Below are 20,828 nucleotides of genomic sequence, written 5' to 3'. Positions count from 1 at the left end.
GACCCAAGCTTAAGTTTGTCGAATAAACGCTCATGTGATTGCATCAGTGCTTGGCTCCTTGGTGGTCTCTCAGATGCGAAAAACTCAGGCACAACAATGAAATTTCATTTTATTTATTTATTTAAATTTTAAGATATTTTTTCTTTTAAGATTTTGTTTATCTGAGGGAGAGAAAGCAGGATCGGGGGGAGCAGCAGGCAGAGGGAGAGGGAGAAGCAGACGCCCCACAGAGCAGAGAGCTTAACATGAAACTCCTTTATCCCAGGACCCTGGGGGTCATGACCGGAGCCAAAGTCAAGCACTTAACTGATGGATCCCCCCAGTGCCCTGGAATTTTTGATTTTCCAGTGTTTATAAAAATTATGTTTACACTGTAGTCTATTAGTGTACAGTAGCATTATGTCTAGAAAAACAACGTATATACCTTAATTTAAAAATACTATATTGGTTCCCCCCCAAAAAAAAACCTTTAATGTTAAAAAGTGCTAAACATCGTCTGAGCTTTCAATAAGTTGTAATCTTTTTCTGGTGGAGGGTGTTGCTTTGATGTTGATGGCTACTGAGTGATCAGGTTGGTAGTTACTGACAGTTGTGGTGGCTGTGACAGTTTTTTTTTTTTTTTTAAATATTTATTTTTATTTGTTTATTTACAGTATAACAGTGTTCATTGTTTTGGCATCACACCCAGTGCTCCATGCAGTACGTGCCCTCCCTATTAACCCACCACCTGGTTCCTCAACCTCCCCCCCCCCCCACCCCCCGCCACCCCTTCATAACCCTCTGGTTGTTTTTCAGAGTCCATAGTCTCTCATGGTTCATCTCCCCTTCGTTTCCCTCAACTCCCTCTCCTCTCCATCTCCCCATGTCCTCCATGTTATTTGTTATGCTCCACAAATAAGTGAGACCATATGATACTTGACTTTCTCTGCTTGACTTATTTCGCTCCGCATAATTTCTTCCAGTCCCGTCCATGTTGTTACAAAAGTTGGGTATTCGTCCTTTCTGATGGAGGCATAATACTCCATTGTGTATATGGACCACATCTTCCTTATCCATTCATCCGTTGAAGGGCATCTTAGTTCTTTCCACAGTTTGGCGACCGTAGCCATTGCTGCAATAAACATTGGGGTACAGATGGCCCTTCTTTTCACTACATCTGTATCTTTGGGGTAAATACCCAGCAGTGCAATTGCAGGGTCATAGGGAAGCTCTATTCTTAATTTCTTCAGGAATCTCCACACTGTTCTCCAAAGTGGCTGCACTAACTTGCATTCCCACCAGTAGTGTAAGAGGGTTCCCCTTTCTCCACATCATCTCCAACACACGTTGTTTCCTGTCTTGCTAATTTTGGCCATTCTAACTGGTGTCAGGTGGTATCTCAATGTGGTTTTAATTTGAATCTCCCTGATGGCTAGTGATGATGAACATTTTTTCATGTGTCTGATAACCATTTGTATGTCTTCACTGGAGAAGTGTCTGTTCATATCTTCTGCCCATTTTTTGATATGATTATCTGTTTTGTGTGTGTTGAGTTTGAGAAGTTCTTTATAGATCCTGGATATCAACCTTTTGTCTGTACTGTCATTTGCAAATATCTTCTCCCATTCCGTGGGTTGCCTCTTTGTTTTGTTGACTGTTTCCTTTGCTGTGCAGAAGCTTTTGATCTTGATGAAGTCCCAAAAGTTCATTTTTGCTTTTGTTTCCTTGGCCTTTGGAGACATATCTTGAAAGAAGTTGCTGTGGCTGATATCGAAGAGGTTACTGCCTATGTTCTCCTCTAGGATTCTGATAGATTCCTGTCTCACGTTGAGGTCTTTTATCCATTTCGAGTTTATCTTTGTGTATGGTGTAAGAGAATGGTCGAATTTCATTCTTCTACATATCGCTGTCCATTTTTCCCAGCACCATTTATTGAAGAGACTGTCTTTTTTCCATTGAATATTTTTTCCTGTTTTGTCGAAGATTATTTGACCATAGAGTTGAGGGTCCATATCTGGGCTCTCCACTGTGTTCCACTGGTCTATGTGTCTGTTTTTATGCCAGTACCACGCTGTCTTGGTGATCACAGCTTTGTAGTAAAGCTTGAAATCGGGTAACGTGATGCCGCCAGTTTTGTTTTTGTTTTTCAACATTTCCTTAGCAATTCGGGGTCTCTTCTGACTCCATACAAATTTTAGGATTATTTGCTCCAGCTCTGAAAAATATCGGTGGAATTTTGATCGGAATGGCATTAAAAGTATAGATTGCTCTAGGCAGTATAGACATTTTAACAATGTTTATTCTTCCAATCCAAGAGCATGGAACAGTCTTCCATCTTTTTGTGTCTTCTTCAATTTCTTTCATGAGTGTTCTGTAGTTCCTCGAGTACAGGTCCTTTACTTCTTTGGTTAGGTTTATGCCCAGGTATCTTATGGTTCTTGGTGCTATTGTAAATGGAATCGATTCTCTAATTTCCCTTTCTGTATTTTCATTGTTAGTGTATAAGAAAGCCACTGATTTCTGTACATTGACTTTGTATCCTGCCACGTTACTGAATTGCTGTATGAGTTCTAGTAGTTTGGGGGTGGAGTCTTTGGGGTTTTCCATATAAAGAATCATGTCATCTGCGAAGAGAGAGAGTTTGACTTCTTCTTTGCCAATTTGGATACCTTTTATTTCTCTTTGTTGTCTGATTGCCGTTGCTAGAACTTCTAATACTATGTTGAACAAGAGTGGTGAGAGTGGGCATCCTTGTCGTGTTCCTGATCTCAACGGGAAGGCTGCAAGCTTTTTCCCATTGAGGATGATATTTGCTGTGGGTCTTTCATAGATAGATTTTATGAAGTTCAGGAATGTTCCCTCTATCCCTATACTTTGAAGCGTTTTCATCAGGAACGGATGCTGGATTTTGTCAAATGCTTTTTCTGCATCAATTGAGAGGACCATGTGGTTCTTCTCTCTTCTCTTATTGATGTGTTCTATCACACTGATTGATTTGCGAATGTTGAACCAACCTTGCAACCCAGGGATGAATCCCACCTGGTCATGGTGGATAATCTTTTGAATGTGCTGCTGGATCCTGTTTGCTAGGATCTTGTTGAGAATCTTTGCATCCATATTCATCAGTGATATTGGTCTGAAATTCTCCTTTTTGGTAGGGTCTTTGCCTGGTTTGGGGATCAGGGTAATGCTGGCTTCATAAAAAGAGTCTGGAAGTTTTCCTTCTGCTTCAATTTTTTGGAACAGCTTCAGGAGAATTGGTGTTATTTCTTGGAAAGTTTGGTAGAATTCCCCAGGGAATCCGTCAGGTCCTGGGCTCTTGTTTTTTGGGAGGTTTTTGATCACTGCTTCAATCTCATTACTAGATATCGGTCTATTCAGGTTGTCAATTTCTTCCTGGTTCAATTTTGGGAGTTTGTAGCTTTCCAGGAATGCATCCATTTCATCTAGGTTGCTTAGCTTATTGGCATATAACTGCTGGTAATAATTTCTGATGATTGTTTCTATTTCCTTGGTGTTAGTTGTGATCTCTCCCTTTTCATTCATAATTTTATTAATTTGGGCTTTCTCTCTTTTCTTTTGGATTAGTGTGGCCAATGGTTTATCGATCTTATTGATTCTTTCAGAAAACCAGCTTCTAGTTTCATTGATACGTTCTACTGTATCTCTCGTTTCTACCTCATTGATCTCTGCTCTAATCTTGATTATTTCCCTTCTTGCATGTGGAGTTGGTTTGATTTGTTGTTGATTCTCCAGTGGCTGTGACAGTTTCTTAAAGTAAGACAACAATGAAGTTTGCCACATCAACTGACTCTTCCTTTCCTGAAAGATTTCTCTATAGCATGCGATGCTCTTTGATACCATTTTACCCACAGTAGAATTTCTTTCAAAATTGGAGTCAGTTCTTTCAAACTGAAAGATTCATAAATCCTTTGTTGTCATTTCAACAATCTTATGGCATCTTCACCAGGAAGCCTCTCAAACCACTTTCTTTGTTCATCCATAAGCAGCAACTCATAATCTGTTAATTGCAGCCATTCAGTCACATCTTCAGACTCGGCTTCTAGTTCTAGATCTCTTGCAGTTTCCTCCACACCTGCAATTACTTCTTCCACCAAAGTCTTAAATCCTTCAAAGTCATCCATGAGGGCTGGAATCAACTTTGTCCAAACTCTTGGTAATGTTGGTATTCTGACCTCTTTCCACGAATCATGACTGTTCTTCATGGGCTCTAGAATGGTGAATCCTTTCCAGAAGCTTTTCAATTGACTTTGCCCAGAGCCATCAGAAAAATCATAATCTATGGCAGCTCTAGCCTTATGAAATCTATTTCTTCAATTATAAGACTTGAGAGTTAAAATCACTCCTTGATCCATGGGCTTCAAATTGGATGTTGTGTTAGTAGGTATTTAAACATTGTCTATCAGAGCTCTTGGGTGACCAGGTAGATTGTCAGTGAGCAGTAACATTTTGAAAGGAATATATATATATTTTTTTTGAGCAGTTGTTCTCAACAGTGGGTTTAAAATATTCAGTAAAGCATGTTGTAAATGGATGTACAGTCATCCAGACTTTGTTGTTCCATTTATTGAGGACAGGAGAAGTAGATTTAGTGTAATTCTTAATGGTTCTATGGTTTTCAAAAATGGTAAATGAGCACTGGTTTCAACTTAAAGTCACCAGATGTGTTAGCCCCAAAGTAAAGTCAGCCTGTCCTTTGAAGTTTTTTTTTTTTTTCCCTTTTTATTTTTTTTTTCTTTTTCAGCGTAACAGTATTCATTCTTTTTGCACAACACCCAGTGCTCCATGCAAAACGTGCCCTCCCCATCACCCACCACCTGTTCCCCCAACCTCCCACCCCTGACCCTTCAAAACCCTCAGGTTGTTTTTCAGAGTCCATAGTCTCTTATGGTTCGCCTCCCCTCCCCAATGTCCATAGCCCGCTCCCCCTCTCCCAATCCCACCTCCCCCCAGCAACCCCCAGTTTGTTTTGTGAGATTAAGAGTCATTTATGGTTTGTCTCCCTCCCAATCCCATCTTGTTTCATTTATTCTTCTCCTATCCCCCTACCCCCCCATGTTGCTTCTCCATGTCCTCATATCAGGGAGATCATATGATAGTTGTCTTTCTCCGATTGACTTATTTCACTAAGCATGATATGCTCTAGTTCCATCCACGTCGTCGCAAATGGCAAGATTTCATTTCTTTTGATGGCTGCATAGTATTCCATTGTGTATATATACCACATCTTCTTGATCCATTCATCTGTTGATGGACATCTAGGTTCTTTCCATAGTCTGGCTATTGTAGACATTGCTGCTATAAACATTCGGGTACACGTGCCCCTTCGGATCACTATGTTTGTATCTTTAGGGTAAATACCCAGTAGTGCAATTGCTGGGTCATAGGGTAGTTCTATTTTCAACATTTTGAGGAACCTCCATGCTGTTTTCCAGAGTGGTTGGACCAGCTTGCATTCCCACCAACAGTGGAGGAGGGTTCCCCTTTCTCCACATCCTCTCCAGCATCTGTCATTTCCTGACTTGTTAATTTTAGCCATTCTGACTGGTGTGAGGTGATATCTCATTGTGGTTTTGATTTGTATTTCCCTGATGCCGAGTGACGTGGAGCACTTTTTCATGTGTCTTTTGGCCATCTGGATGTCTTCTTTGCAGAAATGTCTGTTCATGTCCTCTGCCCATTTCTTGATTGGATTGTTTGTTCTTTGGGTGTTGAGTTTGCTAAGTTCCTTATAGATTTTGGATACTAGCCCTTTATCTGATATGTCGTTTGCAAATATCTTCTCCCATTCTGTCAGCTGTCTTTTGGTTTTGTTAACTGTTTCCTTTGCTGTGCAAAAGCTTTTGATCTTGATGAAATCCCAATAGTTCATTTTCGCCCTTGCTTCCCTTGCCTTTGCCGTTGTTCCTAGGAAGATGTTGCTGCGGCTGAGGTCGAAGAGGTTGCTGCCTGCGTTCTCCTCAAGGATTTTGATGGATTCCTTTCTCACATTGAGGTCCTTCATCCATTTGGAGTCTATTTTCGTGTGTGGTGTAAGGAAGTGGTCCAATTTCATTTTTCTGCATGTGGCTGTCCAATTTTCCCAGCACCATTTATTGAAGAGGCTGTCTTTTTTCCATTGGACATTCTTTCCTGCTTTGTCGAAGATTAGTTGACCATAGAGTTGAGGGTCGATTTCTGGGCTCTCTATTCTGTTCCACTGGTCTATGTGTCTGTTTTTGTGCCAGTACCATGCTGTCTTGATGATGACAGCTTTGTAATAGAGCTTGAAGTCCGGAATTGTGATGCCACCAACTTTGACTTTGTTCTTCAATATTCCTTTGGCTATTCGAGGTCTTTTCTGGTTCCATATAAATTTTAGGATTATTTGTTCCATTTCTTTGAAAAAAATGGATGGTATTTTGATAGGGATTGCATTAAATGTGTAGATTGCTTTAGGTAGCATAGACATTTTCACAATATTTATTCTTCCAATCCAGGAGCATGGAACACTTTTCCATTTTTTTGTGTCTTCCTCAATTTCTTTCATGAGTACTTTATAATTTTCTGTGTATAGATTCTTAGTCTCTTTGGTTAGGTTTATTCCTAGGTATCTTATAGTTTTGGGTACAATTGTAAATGGGATTGACTCCTTAATTTCTCTTTCTTCAGTCTTGTTGTTGGTGTACAGAAATGCAACTGATTTCTGTGCATTGATTTTATATCCTGACACTTTACTGAATTCCTGTACAAGTTCTAGCAGTTTTGGAGTGGAGTCTTTTGGGTTTTCCACATATAGTATCATATCATCTGCGAAGAGTGATAGTTTGACTTCTTCTTTACCAATTTGGATGCCTTTAATTTCTTTTTGTTGTCTGATTGCTGAGGCTAGGACTTCTAATACTATGTTGAATAGCAGTGGTGATAATGGACATCCCTGCCGTGTTCCTGACCTTAATGGAAAAGCTTTCAGTTTTTCTCCATTGAGAATGATATTTGCGGTGGGTTTTTCATAGATGGCTTTGATAATATTGAGGTATGTGCCCTCTATCCCAACACTTTGAAGAGTTTTGATCAGGAAGGGATGCTGTACTTTGTCAAATGCTTTTTCAGCATCTATTGAGAGTATCATATGGTTCTTGTTCTTTCTTTTATTAATGTGTTCTATCACATTGATTGATTTGCGGATGTTGAACCAACCCTGCAGCCCTGGAATAAATCCCACTTGATCGTGGTGAATAATCCTTTTAATGTACTGTTGAATCCTATTGGCTAGTATTTTGGCGAGAATTTTTGCGTCTGTGTTCATCAAGGATATTGGTCTGTAGTTCTCTTTTTTGGTGGGATCCTTGTCTGGTTTTGGGATCAAGGTGATGCTGGCCTCATAGAATGAGTTTGGAAGTTTTCCTTCCATTTCTATTTTTTGGAACAGTTTCAGGAGAATAGGAATGAGTTCTTCTTTAAATGTTTGGTAGAATTCCCCTGGGAAGCCGTCTGGCCCTGGGCTTTGGTTTGTTTGGAGATTTTTGATGACTGTTTCAATCTCCTTACTGGTTATGGGCCTGTTCAGGTTTTCTATTTCTTCCTGGTTCAGTTGTGGTAGTTTATATGTCTCTAGGAATGCATCCATTTCTTCCAGATTGGCCAATTTGTTGGCGTAGAGTTGCTCATAGTATGTTCTTATAATTGTCTGTATTTCTTTGGTGTTAGTTGTGATCTCTCCTCTTTCATTCATGATTTTATTGATTTGGGTCCTTTCTCTTTTCTTTTTGATGAGTCTGGCCAGGGGTTTATCAATCCTATTGATTCTTTCAAAGAACCAGCTCCTAGTTTCATTGATTTTTTCTATTGTTTTTTTTGGTTTCTATTTCATTGATTTCTGCTCTGATCTTTATGATTTCTCTTCTCCTGCTGGGTTTAGGGTTTCTTTCTTGTTCTTTCTCCAGCTCCTTTACGCGTAGGGTTAGGTTGTGTACTTGAGACCTTTCTTGTTTCTTGAGAAAGGCTTGTACCGCTATATATTTTCCTCTCAGGACTGCCTTTGCTGTGTCCCACAGATTTTGAACCATTGTGTTTTCATTATCATTTGTTTCCATGAATTTTTTCAATTCTTCTTTAATTTCCTGGTTGACCCATTCATTCTTTAGAAGGATGCTGTTTAGTCTCCATGTATTTGGGTTCTTTCCAGCTTTCGTCTTGTGATTGAGTTCTAGCTTCAGAGCATTGTGGTCTGAAAATATGCAGGGAATAATCCTAATCTTTTGATACCGGTTGAGACCTGATTTGTGACCCAGGATGTGATCTATTCTGGAGAAGGTTCCATGTGCACTAGAGAAGAATGTGTATTCTGTTGCTTTGGGATGAAATGTTCTGAATATATCTGTGATGTCCATCTGGTCCAGTGTGTCATTTAAGGCCTTTATTTCCTTGTTGATCTTTTGCTTGGATGATCTGTCCATTTCAGTGAGGGGAGTGTTAAAGTCCCATACTATTATTGTATTATTATTGATGTGTTTCTTTGATTTTGTTATTAATTGGTTGATATAGTTGGCTGCTCCCACGTTAGGGGCATAGATATTTAAAATGGTTAGATCTTCTTGTTGGACAGACCCTTTGAGTAGGATATAGTGTCCTTCCTCATTTCTTATTATAGTCTTTGGCTTAAAATCTAATTGATCTGATATAAGGATTGCCACCCCAGCTTTCTTCTGATGCCCATTAGCATGGTAAATTGTTTTCCACCCCCTCACTTTAAATCTGGAGGTGTCTTCGCGTCTAAAATGAGTTTCTTGTAGGCAACATACTGATGGGTTTTGTTTTTTTATCCATTCTGATACCCTGTGTCTTCTGATTGGGGCATTTAGCCCATTAACATTCAGGGTAACTATTGAGAGATATGAATTTAGTGCCATTATTAGCCTGTAAGGTGACTGTTACTGTATATTGTCTCTGTACCTTTCTGATCTACTACTTTTAGGCTCTCTCTTTGCTTAGAGGACCCCTTTCAATATTTCCTGGAGAGCTGGTTTGGTGTCTGCAAATTCTTTCAGTTTTTGTTTGTCCTGGAAGCTTTTGATCTCTCCTTTTATTTTCAATGATAGCCTAGCTGGATAGAGTATTCTTGGCTGCATGTTTTTCTCGTTGAGTGCTCTGAATATATCATGTGCTCTTTCTGGCCTGCCAGGTCTCTGTGGATAAGTCTGCCGCCAATCTAATATTTTTACCATTGTATGTTACTGATTTCTTTTCTCGGGCTGCTTTCAGGATTTTCTCTTTGTCACTAAGACTTGTAAATTTTACTATTAGGTGACGGGGTGTGGACCTATTCTTGTTGACTTTGAGGGGGGTTCTCTGCATCTCCTGGATTTTGATGCTTGTTCCCTTTGCCATATTAGGGAAATTCTCTCCAATGATTCTCTCCAATAGACCCTCTGCTCCCCTCTCTGTTTCTTCTTCTTCTGGAATCCCAATTATTCTAATGTTGTTTCGTCTTATGGTGTCACTTATCTCTCGAATTCTCCCCTCATGGTCCAGTAGCTGTTTGTCCCTCTTTTGCTCGGCTTCCTTATTCTCTGTCATTTGGTCTTCTATATCACTAATTCTTTCTTCTGCCTCATTGATCCTAGCAGTGAGAGCCTCCATTTTTGATTGCACCTCATTAATAGCTTTTTTGATTTCAACTTGGTTACACTTTAGTTCTTTAATTTCTCCAGAAAGGGCTTTAATATCTCCAGAGAGGGTTTCTCTAATATCTTCCATGCCTTTTTCGAGCCCGGCTAGAATGTTCAGAATCGTCATTCTGAACTCTTGATCTGACATAGTACCAATGTCTGTGTTGATTAGGTCCCTAGCCTTCGGTACTGTCTCTTGTTCTTTTGTTTGTGGTGATTTTTTCCGCCTTGTCATTTTGTCAAGATAAGAGGGTATGAAGGAGCAAATAAACTACTAATAGGGTGGCAAAGACCCCAGAAAAATGCGCTGTAACCAAATCAGAAGAGACCCCAAATTGTGGGGGGGGGAAGGGGATAAAAAACAGGTTCTGAAAAAAAAGAAAAAAAAAAAAAAAAAAAAAAGAAAAAAATTTAAAAAATAAAACAAATAAAAAAATATAAAAAAGAAAGAAAAAATATATATATTTAGATGAAGTAGTCAAAAAACGTTAAAAAAGAAAAGGGTAAAAGTTTTTAAAAAAATTTAGCAGAAGAAGAAAAAAGAAAAAAGAAAAAAAAATTGAAAAAAGAAAAAAAATAAAAAATTGAAAAAAGAAAAAAAAATTGAAGTAGCCGCAAGACTAAAGAATCATGGGGAGAAAGCCATGAGTTCCGTGCTTTGCTTTCTCCTCCTCTGGAATTGCTCTGCTGTCTTAGGAATTGAATCTGCTTTCTCCTTGATAGATGAACTTCGTCCTGGCTGGATATTTTGTTGATCTTCTGGGGGAGGGGCCTGTTGTAGTGACTCTCAAGTGTCTTTGCCCGAGGCGGGATTGCACCGCCCTTACCGGCGGCCGGACTAAGTAATCGGCTCGGGTTCGCTTTTGGGAGCTTCTGTTCCCTGAACGCTTTCCGTAGAGTTCCGGAGGACGGGAATGAAAATGGCGGCCTCCCAGTCTCCGGCCCGGAGGAGCCGAGAGCCTGGGGCCCCACTCCTCAGTGCGCCCCCAGAGGACAGCACCCAATCACTCCCGTATCCCCAGCCTCTAGCCGCGCTCCGAGCTCACCCAGCCCGCGACCAGTTCAAGGTAACCCCGAGCTGAGAGTTCAGTCCTCAGCTCTGTCTTTGCAGCCGGTTTCTCCGTTCTAATACCTGCGAGCTCTCCGACACTCTGACACCCCCGATCCTTCTGTGACCTTGCGGGGCCTGGGGCCACGCTAGCCCCGCGTGGTCTTCACCCTGGGTTAGCCTCTGGAGCAATGTCCCTCAGTGGAACAGACTTTTAAAAGTCCTGATTTTGTGCTCCGTTCCTCTGCCGCTTGCCGGGAGCCGGCCCCTCCCCCCGCGGTCTATCTTCCCGTCGTTTTAGATTCACTTCTCCGCCAGTCCTACCTTTCAGAAAGTGGTTGATTTTCTGTTTCTAGAGTTGCTGTTCTTCTTCTCTTCGCTCTCCCGTTGGATTTGTAGGTGTTTGCAATGTTTAGATAAGCTATCGAGCTGATCTCCTGTTACCTGATGTAGTCTCAGGCTGCTACTTCTCCGCCATCTTGACTCCTCCTCCCCTCCTTTGAAGTTTTGAAGCCAGGCATTGACTTCTCTCTAGCTGTGGAAGTCCTAGATTGCATCTTCTTCCAATAGAAGGCTGTTTTCATCTATATTGAAGATCTGTCATTTAGTATAGCCACCTTTATTAATTCTCTTAGCTAGATCTTCTGGATAACTTGGTATAGCTTGTCTGTTAGCACCTGCTGCTTCGCGTTGCACTTTCAGGTCATGGCGATGATTTTTTTCCTTCAGCATCATGAACCAACCTCTGCCAGCTTCATATTTTTCTTCGGTAGCTTCTTTACTTCTCTCAGCTTCACAGAATTGAAGAGAGTTAGGGCCTTACTCTGGAGTAGGCTTTGGCTTAAAGGAATGTTGTAGCTGGTTTAATCTTCTGTCCAGACCCACTTAAACTTTCTCCATAGCAGCAGTAAGGCTGTTTAGCTTTCTTATCATTCATATGTTCACTGGAGTAGAAACTTTAATTCCCTCAAGAACTTCTCCTTTGCATTTACAACTTGGCTAACTGTTTGGTGCAGGAGGCCTAGCTTTTGGTCTATCTTGGCTTTTGACATGCCTTTTTCACTAAGCTTAATTATTTCTCGGTTTTGATTTCAAGAGAGATGTACAACTCTTCCTTTCACTTGGACACTAGTGGCGTCTGTAAGGTTATTAATTGGCTTAATTTCAGTATTCTTGTATCTCAGGGAATAGGAAGGTATGAGGAGAGGGAAAGATATGGGGGAAAGGCCAGTCGGGGAGCAGTCAGAGCTCACATATTTATCAATTAAGTTTACCATCTTATATCCATGTGGTCTGTGGTGCCCTAAAACAGTTATAAGAGTTTGAAATGTTGCAAGAATTACCAAATGTGACACAGAGACATGAAGTGAGAAAATACTGTTGGAAAAATAGTACCAATAGACTTAATTTGACACAGGACTGTGACAAACCTTCCGTTTTTGAAAAACTTGGTATCTGCAAAGCATAATATAGCAAAGCACCATGAAACGAGGTTTGCTGGTCCATATATTTGTGTTCATGTGTTTTACTTTTTATTATGGAATATTTCAATTAGATGCAAAGAAGGGATAATATTTTAATGAACTCCCATGTTTACTCATCATCCAGCTTAAATAGTTATCAACACATGACCAACCTTATTTTATCAGTAAACATCTATTGCCTTCTTGTCTGCTCTGTCTTCCAGCAATGGATTATTTTGAAGCAAATCCCAGATATCATCCACAATTACCTACGTGTTTATAGTCAGTTCATGTTATTCACAGCAGTTATGTTCTATAAAGTCTTTGAAAACATTGAATTAGCCATCACTGGATCACTGCTTGTGGGGAAGGAAAGGTTTAGGTTCCTGTGAGCTTTTGGCACGACTTCTTGTCAGCTGGTCAACATATAACATTGTTTTAGGTATGTTTCTCTTTGAAGACATCTTATGTAATATGTATTGTTGATTCATTACTGTTGAACTCGTGATACCCTATAACTCATGCTTGAGCAAAAGTTATTTTATATATTCTTTACTTCAAAAGGCACATCACAGTTTTCTTACACTTAGGAACACTAGATAACACTTCAGCATTGTGCCTGGTGATCATTTTTAACAGTGAAATCAACAGCAAAAAATGCAAAATTGTGAAAAATGTGGCACTAAATAGAACATGAGAACACTTGTCAATGGTATGAGAACTGAAACAGAACATCCCCTTGTCTAACCTCCACTGGCAACATGTGGTTTGAGTGACTTAAATTTTTTGTCACATTGGGCATGCCTGCATATGACTGAAAAATGGCGTGAGTATTGATTGTAGGCTTATAAATGAATTTTAGTGAATAAGCAAATTCACAAATTCTGAGTCCTGGAATGAGGATTGATTCTATCTCTAAACAATAAGGGTTCTTTTTTTTTAAAAGATTTTATTTATTTATTTGACAGAGAGACGCAGAGTGAGAGAGAGGGAACACAAGCAGGGGGGAGCAGGAGAGGGAGAAGCAGGCTTCCCGATGAGCAGGGAGCTGGATATGGGTCTTGATCCCAGGACCCTGATATCATGACCTCAGCCGAAGGCAGCCGCTTAACAACTGAGCCACTCAGGCACCCACAATAAGTGTTCTTTTTAATAAAACCATGGGATCATAGTTTTGTAATTATTCCTGAATACAGTCAAATATCCAGTTTTCAGATTTCTCCAATAGTCTCATAACTCTTCTTCTTCTATTATTATTTTATTTATTTATTTTTTTTGAGGGAGAGCACATGAGAGAGAGCATGAGCAGGGGTGAAGGAGCAGAGAGAGAGGGAGAGAGAGAATCTCAAGCAAGCTTGGAGCCCAACACCGCGCTCAGTTTCACGACCCTGAGATCATGACCTGACCTAAAATCAAGAGTCAGAGTCTTAACTGACTGAACCACCCAGGCTCATACTTATTTAAAAACTTGGTTTGTTCTGGGCTGCTGAGTGTGGAGCCTGCTTGAGATTCTCTTTCTTTCTCTCTGGCCTCCCACCTCTGCTCATGCTCTTTCTCTCTCTTTCTCAAAAAAAAAAAAAAAAAAAGTTAGTTTGCTCCTATGAGGACTCAGACACAGTCTACCCACTGAATATGTAGGTTCCTTATCCTTCTCTTCTTTCTCTTTGCAACTCTATTTGTTTATTTTTTTAAAGATTTTTTTTTTTTGAGTGGGGGGAGGGGCAGAGAGAAACAGTGAATCTTAAACAGGCTTCCTGCTGAGCAAGGAGTGTGGAGCCCAATGGGGGGCTTGATCCTATGATTCTGAGATCATGACTTGAAATCACAAGCTGAAATCAAGAGTTGGGTGCTTAAGCAACTGAGCCACCCAGGCGCCCCTCTCTATGGAACTTAAAATAATAATAATAATGAATTGGTCCATTTATTCTGTGGAGTTTCTCACATTTTGGATTTTTCTGATTGTAATAGTCTGTATCCTATAGTTACCATACACTTGTCATTAGACCTAAAGACTTATTCAGATTTCATGTTTTGGCAAAAATCTTTTAGGTATAATTATGTAATTCTTATCATATCAGAAAGGACATACTGTCTTATCCAGATCTTTTTGTGATAACTTTGATCAATGTCTCTTTAGTCTTGAACATTCTGTATTCTTCTTTTTAATGGCATCATCTTGTTAAACTACTATGGTTGCTGCTTATCCTTTAGTAGGTCTTGTATCCTGGATTCACTTGATTGCTTCCTTGTATTGCCACTTAAACTTTTACTCTTTAATTATTACAAACTGAAAGGTAAATCTAAAGCTCGATTATATTCAGGTTCAACTTTTTTGGCATAAATATTTCATAAATTGTTCCATAGCATATCTCGAATGAAAGCACATATTGTCTGATTGTGCTACTTTCAGTAATGATAGTATTAGTCATTGCATTAAGGTGATGACAGTCTGATCCCTCCATTATAAAGTTGTATTTTTACCTTATGGCCAACAGGTAATCTAGAAAGTAAATATAGTAATGTATTGCTGCCCTGCAAGTGTTCACTTCTCCATCAGCGTTTCACCTCATTTGAGTATACATTGATTATCTGAATTTATTATTTCATTAGGAGCCAAAAGTTGTGATTTTATATGCTTTTTATTTCTTCTCTATTTACTGGAATTCTTTAACTCTTTGTGACTTTTTAATATTTATTATCTTTAAATTTTTAAATTTTTTGATTAGCTAATATGGCTATGTGATTATATGATTCAGCATTTTAAAAGTGTTAAAAAATATGCAATGGGGAGTCTCCCTCTCACTCCTGCCTCCAGCTATTCCTTTCCCTTCCTCACAAACAGTGCATTTCTGTCTTTGATCCATTTTGAGTTAAGTTTTGTAAATTGTATAAATTAAGGATCCAACTTCATTCTTTTGCATGTGGATAGCCAGATGTCCCAGCACCTGTGGAAAAGACTATCCGTGCTCCAAACTCCCCTCCCCTCTTGGATGGTCTTGCATTTGTTAAAAATAGGTTGACCAGAGATGCATGAGGTTTTTTTCTTGAATTCTCAGTGCTATTCCATTGGTTTGTATGTCCATTCTCATTCTGGTGTTAAACTGTCCTGATGACTGTTGTTGTGCACTAGGTTTGAAATCAGGAGTGAATCCTGCTTCTTTGTTTTCAAGAGTGTTTTGGCTATTCTGGGTCCTTTATAATTCCAGGTGAATTTTACTGTCATTTTATCAATTTCTACAAAGAAGTGATCTAGAATTCTGATAGGGATTATGTTGAATTTGTAGATCAGTTTGGGGACTATTGCTATCTTAACAATGTTAAATTTCTATATCATGAAGGTGGGATTTTTTCCAATTATTTAGTCTTTTAAAATTTCTTTCAACAATGTTTTCAGAGTTTATATTTTGCACTGTTTTGGATAAATTTATTTCTAAGTATTTTACTATTTATGATTCTTTTATAGATGGAATTGTTTTCTTAACCTTATTTTTAGATTGGTTAGTATAACTGTGTAGATTACAATTGATTTCTGCATATTGATCTCGTAACCTGCAAGCGTACTGAACTCATTTATTCTAATTCATTTTTTAGTGGATTCTTCAGGATTTTCTGTAAGATCGTATTATCTATAAATAGAGATAGTTTTGCTTCTTCCTTTTAACCTTGATGTGTTTTCTTTCTTTCTCTTGCCTACTTGCCTGGTGAGAACTCCAGTACATTGTTGAACGGAAGAGGCCAGAGCCAACATCCTTGTTTTATTATTATTTTTTAAAATCCCTGTCCTATTCTTGATCACAGGGAGAAAGCATCCAGTCCTTTACCATTAGGTGTAATGTTATCTGTGGGGTTTTCATAGGTGTCCTTTGGCAGGTTTAGGAAGTTCCCATCTATTCATAGTTTGTTTTTTTAATCAAAGTTTGTTGGATTTTGTCAAATGTATTTTTAAAATTTTTTAAAAGATTTTATTTATTTATTTGAAATAGAGTGAAAGAGAGAGCACAAGATGGGGGAGGGTTAGAAGGAGAAGCAGTATACCGGGAGTGAGCAGTGAGCCGGGAGCCTGATGTGGCACTTGTTCCTAGAACTCCCAAGATCATGACCTGATCCGAAGGCAGTCACTCAACTGACTGAGCCACCCAGGTGCCCTCAAATGTATCTTCTGTATATATTGAGATGATTGTGTGATTTTTGTTTTCCATTCTACAATGTATTACTTTACTTGACTTTCAGATAACTTTATATTCCTGGGGTAAATTCCATTTGGTGGTTATCATATATAATTTTTTTGATATGTTGTTGGGTTTGGTTTGTTAGTATTTTGTTGAGGACTTTTATGTGTTCATAAGAGGTATTAGTCTGTAGTTTTTTTTTGTTGTTGTTTTTTTTTCCTCATGATGTCTTTGTTTTTTGTATCAGGGTAATATGGGCCTTATGGGTTGAGAAGTGTTTCCTTTCTTTTATTTTTTTCAGAAGGGTTATTGAAAAGCTGGTATTAGTTGTTCTTTAAATGTTTGATGGAATTTGGCCATAAACCCCTCCAGTCCTGGGCTTTGTTATTCATTTTTTAATTGCTAATTGAATAGATTGGTTCAGGTTTTCTACTTTTTTTCTTGAGTCAATTTTGTTAATTTGTGTCTTTTTAGGAATTTGTCTGTTTTTTCTAGGTTGTCTAATTTGCTGGCATATAATTTTTCATAGCATTCCTTTATAATCCTTTTCATTTTTATTACACTGGTAGTAATACCCTCTTTTTAAATTTCTGATTCTCATTGGTGACTTCTCTCTCTATTGTGGCCAACCTAGGTAAAACCTTGTCAGTTTTATTGATCAGTCTTTAAAAAATAAAAAAAAAAAAACAAAAAAAAAAACAGCTCTTGGTTTCATTAGTTTTTTTCCTATTGCTTTTCTATTCTGTTTCATTAATATTTCCCTAATCTTCATTATTCCTCCTTTTTGCTTGCTTTAGATTTTGTTAGCTCTTATTTTTTCACTAATGGTGGAACAGTAGGTTATTGACTTTAGACCTTTCTTCTTCCTTAATATAGTTATTTAGAGCCATATATTTTCCTCTGAGCACTGCTTTAGCTATATCTATGTTTTGATATTTTGTGTTTTCATTTTCATTCATCTCAAAGTATTTTCTGGTTTCTCTTTTGATTTCCTCTTTGACCTAGTGTTTATTTAGGAGTGGGTTTAATTTCCTCATACTTGTGAGTTTCCCAGTTTTTTCCCTTTTAATTTCTATAAATGGTTGCCTTTCTTGCTGATTTTTTGTAGATTTTCTTGAAAAGATATTTCTTCATTTGCCCTTAGGACCATTGCAGAAGTTTTCAGTGACTATTTTTAAATAACGTTCACCAGTTTCAGTAGGGAGTGGGTCAGTAGAGCTCTTCATCGTCACGACAGATGTCAGGCTTTCAGTGTTGTTGTAAGCGCCTAAATTTTGGGAGAATTTGTTAAAGATAGATTTATACACTAGATCAAAACTTACAAAATATTCGTAGTGTTGTAATTGTGATAGGTATTACCAAATTGGGCCAATTTATATTTCTACTAGCAATGTAAGAAGGTGCCTATTTTCCCCACATCCTCGCCATCACATTGTTTTCAAATTTTTGTATATTTTTTTTTAAATATTTTATTTATTTGACAGAGAGAAATCACAACTAGGCAGAGAGGCAGGCAGAGAGAGAGGAGGAAGCAGGCTCCCCACGGAGCAGAGAGCCCGATGTGGGGCTTGATCCCAGGACCCTGGGATCATGACCTGAGCCGAAGGCAGAGGATTTAACCCACTGAGCCACCCAGGCGCCCCAAATTTTTGTATTCTTGTGTATCTGAAAGGTAAAAAATGATATCCTGAAGTAGTTTTAACTTCCATTTTTCTTATTATGCATGACTGAAGTCTAAGAGCCATTTTATATTCTTTTATGTGGACTTTTTCTTTTCTTTTTTCTTTCTTTTTTTTTTTTTTTTTAAAGAATTTATTTATTTGTTTAACAGAGATACACAATGAGAGAAGGAACACAAGCAGGGGGAGCAGGAGAGGGAGAAGCAGGCTTCCCGCAGAGCAGAGAGCCCGATGCAGGGCTCAATACCAGGATTCTGGGATCATGACCTGAGCTGAAAGGCAGACACTTATTGACTGAGCCACCCAGGTGCCCCTGGACTTTTTCTTTTATATATCTTTCTATATCCTTTTCCTATGGCATTTCTAATTCATGTCCTGTAGTGCCCTTCAAATTCAGTATATTTCAAATTTCAGAACTTAATGGCTTCTCCTTTGAGGCTTTTTTTTTTTTAACTGTATAAATTTTTTTTTAACTGTTTAACTATTTTACTACTGCAAGCATATCATTTTCTTCCTTTTCTCTAAATATCACATCTTGAGGGTAATCTTTTATACTATTTGGTCTCTTTTTGAAGAAAATCAATTCCCATGTTCAGTCACTTTCTCTTTTTTTTTTTTTTTTTTTTTTTTTTGGCGAGAGAAAAAAAGAGAGAAAGTGTGTGAGGGAGTGCCAGAAAGAATGTGAGAGAGAAATTCCCGAGCACGCTCCACACCCAGCACAGAGCCTGATGGAGGGCTCCATCTCACAACCTTGAGGTCAAGACCTGAGCCAAAAATCAAGAGTCAGAGGCTTAACCAACTGAGCCACACAGGCACCTCACTCACTTTCTCTTTTTGTCAGTCAGATCCAGTAATTCCTCTATGTCCTTAATTTCCATTCTCTCTTTCTAGGCTCTTGGTATTTCAGGTCTGAACATCTTACTGATTTCTTTTTCAAACATGAATTCTCCTTTATATCTTCACTTTGAGACAAAGCAATATTTAAGGCACCAAAGAAGATGATTTATAGAATTTAGGGTAAAGGTAACTAATGAAAATTCTAGGATCTTTTTAAAGTTTTTTTTTTTTTTTAAGATTGATTGATTGATTGATTTTTAAGGTTTTATTTATTTGACACAGAGAGAGAGATCACAAGTAGGCAGAGAGGCAGGCAGAGAGAGGAGGAAGCAGGCTCCCCGCTGAGCAGAGAGGCCGATGTAGGGCTCCATCCCAGGACCCTGAGATCATGACCTGAGCCAAAGGCAGAGGCTTAACTCCATTAAGATTTATTTTTAAGTAATCTCTGCATTTAACATTTGCTTCGAATTCACAGCTTTGAGATCAACAGTCAGGTGTTCTACTGACTGACATAGCCAGGTGCCTCTAAGTTTTTACCTTTAGATTTGGTTGTCTGGATGCTATCAAATGTTGCAAGGAAACCAGATTATGAAATTCAGAAATGTATAGCCATCACTAAAGTAAATATTTCTGCCAAATTTACTCATTCAACGAATATCAACTGAGTGTTGTCTGAGTGTCAGACACTGTGCTGAAAGTTAGAGAAAGATAGCTCTGTGCCTAGCTGTTAAAGAGTACTGTCTAGTCAGAGAAACATTTGTAGAGACAATTTGTGATAGAGTTTGCTGAGTACTGTGATGCGTATATTCATATTAATGTAATTCTTTCCTTGATCTCTGAAAAAAGATGTAAAAACAGTTTCACTAATTCTAAAAAGAAGTTTATTATTGAAAATAAAATTTTGATTTCCCAGTAGAATAATATGACACAAGTAGAAAACATCTGTATATATTGTATTTTCCTTATGAATTTGTGGAAAATACTATTTTATATTTTGAATATAAATATATTTAAAATATATATATTTTGAATATAAATTCAAAATTTGTATTTTGAAATATATATATGTTTTATATATGTATATTTACCTGTCATTTTATGACTTTTTTATGAGCTACTGCCAAAAGTACATTTTGGACATATCACTTGTTTATTAGCCCTACAAATCCAGTTGCCTTGCTAGTACATATAAACCTCACTTCGGTATATTATTAGTGCCATAAGATATTGCCACTGTATTTTGTCTTTGAATGCATAAGGTATCATTGCCACTTCAGTAGGTAGGATGATAAATGTTTAAGAAACAGTAACGTGGAGTTTCATAGACTATCAGTACATTAGGAACTATAGGAACTTGAATTACTCAACTTTTCATTGAATAACTATAAATGTGCATAGCCAAAGTTCATTACCTTTGTCTTAGACACAGACTTCATCCTGACTTTTTAACTTACTGTCAAAGTCAGTTCAAAAGACTTGGGAGAGGTGGCTTTTTTTCAAATGCACAGAAACCAGTGCAAAACCACAGGGAATATGAAGAATGGGGAAACATTAAACACTCAAAGGAATAAAATAAATCTAACTAAGGAAATGGACATTTATGAATTGCCTGGCAAACAATAAAAATCATTTTTAAGAAGTTCACCGAGTTACAAGAGAACACCGATGATTAAAGGAAATTGAAAGAATGATACATGAGAAAAAAAAATACCAACTAAGAGAAACTATAAAAAAAGAACTGAAAAGAAATTCTGGACCAGAAGATATAGTAACAACTAGAAAATTCACTAGATGGTTTAATAGTAAGCTTGATTTAGCAGATGAAAGAATCAATGAATTTGAAGACAAGTCCTTTGAAATTATCCAGTTAGAGGAGCAAAAAAGAAAGAATGAAAAGGAGTGTAGAAAGCCTAAATGATTTATAGAGCAACATTAATGATTTGATATGTATTATGGGTGTCCCAGAAGAAAGAGAAAGATGG

General features: G+C 38.1%; 1 protein-coding gene and 1 pseudogene across 8 annotated transcripts in view; one reads left to right on the top strand and one right to left on the bottom strand.

Moving 5' to 3' along the window:
- Positions 1-20,828, top strand: part of CNTLN (centlein) — a 299,263-nt gene that overhangs the window by 11,021 nt on the left and 267,414 nt on the right. The gene's annotated exons all lie outside the window — the stretch shown is intronic.
- Positions 3,754-20,828, bottom strand: part of LOC123953057 — a 47,651-nt pseudogene continuing 30,576 nt past the window's right edge.

This window comes from Meles meles, chromosome 11 (assembly GCF_922984935.1).
Source record: "Meles meles chromosome 11, mMelMel3.1 paternal haplotype, whole genome shotgun sequence".
Taxonomy (NCBI): Eukaryota; Metazoa; Chordata; class Mammalia; order Carnivora; family Mustelidae; genus Meles; species Meles meles.
The sequence above is the reverse complement of the archived record's forward strand: the minus strand, read 5'-3'. Positions and strand labels throughout refer to the sequence as shown.